General features: G+C 43.9%; 1 protein-coding gene across 1 annotated transcript in view; it reads left to right on the plus strand.

Annotated features, from left to right (window-relative positions):
- The first annotated feature begins 342 nt into the window (after positions 1 to 342).
- The window catches only part of CNBP (CCHC-type zinc finger nucleic acid binding protein), a 24,269-nt gene continuing 19,647 nt past the window's right edge, over positions 343 to 4,964 (plus strand). The window contains exon 1 of the mRNA XM_023516964.1: positions 343 to 519. The gene's annotated coding sequence lies outside the window, so the exon portion shown is untranslated. The remainder of the gene's footprint in view (positions 520 to 4,964) is intronic.

A 4,964-nucleotide genomic window follows, 5' to 3' on the forward strand; every position in this document is an offset into this window, starting at 1 on the left:
GCGCTAGAAAGGGGGAGGAATTTCCTCTGGCTCTACGCGCTAATCGCAGTCACTGCACTGAGACTCGTCCTCTGGCGTCCCTCGGGTCCAGCTGCCAGGAGAGAGCAGCATAGCGGACACAGCCAGATTTCCTGCCAAGGTCGCTGCCGCCAGCGAGACATAGGGCCAGCGTGAGAACCTGGGGGCCACGATCCCGGCGGGAAAGGCTGCGCGCGGGGTACGACGGGAAAGGCCGCGGCGCGCTCACAGCCACAGACTCGCCCCGCCCCGCTCCGCTCCGCGCATCGGCTGGGCGGCCTCCCTGCGGGCGGCTCTGATTGGACTGCCGAGCCCCGCGCTCTGATTGGCCGTGTGGGCGAGGCGGAGGAGAGCCGTGCGCAGCGGCGTGTGTGGGGCCGTGTGCAGACCCGCGTGTGGCGCAGGCAAGGACCCTGAAAATAAACAGCCGCTGCCTTGCCAGCCGCTTCCTCGGGCCTGCGTCCGAGTCTCCGCTGTTGCGGGCCCGCTCAGACGCCGAAGGTGAGGGCTGGGAGTGGGGTCGTCACGGAGGGAGCCGCAGCCCGGGCCGAGGAGGACGGAGAGGGGAGCGAGCGGTGAGGCAGCGATGGCGGCCGCACTTTGGCCCTCGCTGCTCTGCTGCTGCGTCAGGCGGGAAGCTCGGCTGCCGCTGCCGTCTCGGTCGCGCCTTCCCAGCCTGCCGCAGTCGGGCGACACTTCTGTCCTTGTTTCGTTCCGGGGTGCTGGGCTGCCCCGCGTCGGGCCTCTCCGGCGCCAGGGCCGCACCCCAGGCCGCAGGCGGACGGCGGAGGAGCCCGGGCCCCGTGTGCCCTTGGGACGGAGGCCTGAGGCGTCGAGGGGCGCGGAGCGAGCGGCCGGGGCCGAGTTGGCGGGAACTCCCCGGCAGGGGGCCGTGCGGTGGGGAGACGACCCGCTGCGGGCGGGACGGCGGGGTGGGTGGTGTGCGGGCCATGTGCGGGGTGGGGGTCGGGCGGGCCTGGTGCCAAGGATCCTGGGGGCCTTCGGAGAAGGTTCTCGGAGAAGCCCCTGGTGTTTGGGGCGGCGGGACACGTCGCTGGAAGGCTTGGGAGCCTTTGGAGTTTATAACTCTCCGTACTTGGTAGTTTCCTGATTGTTGGATTTTTATCGTCGTTTGAGTATTTAGTTGCTTTTGTATCGTTGCTATTCGAAAAAGGGCTGATAGTGCCCGCTTTTCCCGAATCAACACGATTTAAGTTACGGGGCCCTTTAAAAGCCCTAATATCAGAAAAACCATGACTTTGTCAAACCTCCAAAATCGTAGCAGCAGCAGCAGCAGCAGTCTTTGCATCATTTCTAGGATTAATAAACGGGTATAATTTACAAACAGACGTAGTTTAATTAGCTATCCTCCGTCTAGATTTTCCATAACGTGAAAACCTAAGTTTAGAATGGCATAATCGTCTACATTTAGGTTGGGCTGTTGATTTTATTATAGGTAAGGCTGTGCTTGTTGCCACATGTTAACCACATGGCCTCAGCCACGGGGCACTTCCAAAGGAAGTGACTGCATCTGGTCTTCGGGGTCTTATAAAAAGAAAACATTGCTCAGTAATCGTTTGTGACTTCAGCTAGTGTGTTTCAGGCATTATTTAGAACCCACAGAAGGGATGAGATAAAGAAGCCAAGACTCTGGGTGTGTTTTTTGTCTTTTAAATAAAAGTAAAAGAAGACTAATTCACGTCCCCATCTTTCTCCTAAATTTAGTTTTAAAAGTAGGTTTTTCTCCTTTCCTATTGTTTGACCTTATTTTGTGGCAAAACATAATCAGTTAATATTTGCATCAAGGAGTTAATCTTTGAATTTTAATTAGCAACTTTATGTTACTTATTTGTTCAAGGAGTACAAATTGAGTGTAAGGCTTTGAGGATTTAAAATGAGTCCTTATCTCCTAGGTAAAGCATTTTTTTCTTTAAAGTTTCTACAGAATTGACTTTGAAGGCTCATCAAACACCTATAAAGTGCCATGGTCCTAAGTACATGCTGTTTTTAGCTTATTGAGCTTGATTCTTGGCTAGGATCTCTTTGTGTACTGTAATATGAAAAGAATAATTTATTAGATTCCCAAGTGCTGAATGAAGAGCTTGAAAGTTTTTCCAAATTGCGTCTCTTGGCAGCAAAAGACAAAAAAGTGAACAGTATATATTTCTGTACCGTATCTATATATTTCACAGTAGGAAACTTGTCTTTTTTTGGAAATCAAAGGTCTACATTTCTTTTCATATTGATAACAAGAGAAGTAATGTTTTTTGAACAGATGTACAGTCTCTAAAATGTTTTGAACCAAATCAGTGGAAGACCAAGGCCATTTCTTACACTAGCACTTGAACATCTGGGACAGGCAGGGTAATTTCTTTTTTTAAATAGTGTGAGTTTTTTAATATGATTTATGAGTGGGTTGTTTTTATTTTTAAAATCTAATAAGAATGTGGCACATAATGGGAGGGTAGCAAATTGTTCCTTAAAAGCAGTGGAACCACCACTGGACTAGTTGGAGTGGTTGGTCTTTTGGCAGAACACTTGACCACAGAGACTTTGCTCTTTTTTCCCCTGCAGGAGTGAGAGTTAAAAAAAAAAAAAAAAAAAGATTGTTGACTCCTTTCTCTTCCTAGGCTCCTGACAGTAAGTAGAAAGCCAGAAGAATGGTGCCAAGGCTGCGTGGAGAACGCTCTTTGCTGTCTCACTTAATAGAACTCCTGCTCTGGCACTGTCAGGTGCTGCAGGAAGGGAATGCCATTGAGAAATTGCAGTAAGCTGTGCCACATTTTCATGTTAAAAAAAAAAACAACTACTGGGAAAATAAACGAGAGCTTGTGGCTACCAAAGTCCAGTTGTAAGCAGAAGGATTTTGCTAATTAGGAATATGAGAGGGCTGAAGGGGCACCATAAAGATAAATAAGGGTACTAGTGATACCACGTTGCCAGTATTTATATGTTTGGTGACACTTGTGAGTTCTGCAGTGAGGAAGTTAAGAAAATCTGGGTTTAAAATTGAAGAAAGCTGTGGGATACTAGGAATAAAAAAGTAATAAAGTTATCAGTTCTGGTTTTGATTTTTGTCTAAATAGAAATGCAGAACAAGTACTTTATGTGTGGTTTTTCCATTTTTTTTTTACAGTTGTACAGTAGTAATACCTTTGTCATTATTGAAGTGAGAGTAAATTGGTGTATCCTTTATAATAGCATTTTTGTGTACTTTATCACTTAACTCATAAGCCTCTACAGAGGATTTAGAGCCAGATTGTTGAAATCCTGATTCTAGTACTTTCCAGCTGTATGGTTTTGGATAAGTCACTTGGTGTCAAATCATTAGTTTTCTTATCATTAAATTGTAGCAAGAGTACATAACTTGCAGGTCTGTAAGATTATAGATAATGTTTATTAATACCTGACTCACAGATACTCAGCTATTAAAACCCTTCAGAATTGATACAGGCAGACAGAAATGGATGTAATTAACTAAGGTCAGGCAGTAAATGTAGGAACCAGGATAAGAACATGGAATTGCTTTCCGTGATGCACTCTGTTCTTCATTATTCTGGCCAGAATGCAGGTATTGCAGAATGTGTCTTGCTTCCTTTCATTTTATGTGTAGTTATTTTTATTGCAACTATGTTGGAACATTAAACTAGACTTATTGGAACTTAGTGAACATCCAGAGGGCAAAAAAGTTCCACTATGGTTCAACTTCAGTTAGGTCAACAACATGGATGAGTCAGGAATAACCCTGAGCTTGGGGAAAATAAGGATATAATGTAAATGTGTACAGCTGTGTTAGGAAAACCATATAAAATAATAAAGATAGCCAGAATCACATAGTTTGCTGGAGTCATTTTTTGCCCAGGTTTTCCTCTTGCTACTTATTTTAAAAGTACTTTGTAGGACAGAGTTATGATTATTTTATTTATTAGAACTCTTAGTTAGTCTTGACCACATGCTGTTAGATTTAAGTAGTTTATTGGCTTTGTTCCTAGTATCAAAAGTATGGCACAATTATGTTAATAGGACAAATTTAAAAGACCATTTGTGCTTTTTATCAATTCTAGTATTTAATCTTCAAAGCCTAGAGAAGCACCAATCTGTTAATTACGCAGCCCTTAGGTTAGCATAGATGGCCCCTCACAGTGAATCTTTAGTCTTTTCAAGCATTATCATACTTGTGGTAGTCATATTCCTCCTGCCTTGTACTCCTGTGCTCCTACCACCTGTTTGAGTGGTTTATGTCATGTAAATTGGAACTTAGAAACAGATGTCTGATAAGCAGAGTTAGCTCCACTTTAAATCTGCTGTGTAAATGTTGGTCTGAGTTCTATCCAAACTCCTGTAAGAATTCAAACTTAATTGGGAGAGGAGTGGAAAGGAAAGAGTAACTATGCAGAGGACATAAACCTTTACAGGTTTTTTAATTGAACATCTATTAAAACCCTTCAAAGCAATTTGAGATTTTACCCTATTTTTAAAAAAATGAACATTTGTTAAGCCCAAGGTACCTTGTAACAATTCTTGTGACAGATTATCTTGTCCCTTCTACAAGTAAGGATGAGAAGAGCTATCAGATGTCTTTGAAGTTAACAAAGTATGTGAGTAAGCTGGGTTAAGTGCCTTAAAAGATAACTATGGGTTGTTGTGATGATTTAAAGGTAAATTACTTCGTCTCTGCCTTAAAAGAATATGATAAAAAGCAATGTGGTAGAGCCATCAGACAGATATTAACAAAGTGTCCTGGGTTTTTTTTTTTAAATAGAGTTGGCATTTACAGAAAGCAGTATTTCTGTTGGCTTGAAGGATGGAAAAGGTGACACGTGGAGAAGGGGCAGGGAAGAACAGGACAGTGTAGCAAAATTCTAGCCAGGAGCTGTTACATAGCAAGTGAGAGTCATGAGGCCATAATTCTCAACTCTGTCTACTTTATTTTTTTTTTTTTTTTT

This window comes from Otolemur garnettii, unplaced genomic scaffold, assembly GCF_000181295.1.
Source record: "Otolemur garnettii isolate 467f Iridium unplaced genomic scaffold, OtoGar3 scaffold00101, whole genome shotgun sequence".
NCBI classification, from domain to species: domain Eukaryota; kingdom Metazoa; phylum Chordata; class Mammalia; order Primates; family Galagidae; genus Otolemur; species Otolemur garnettii.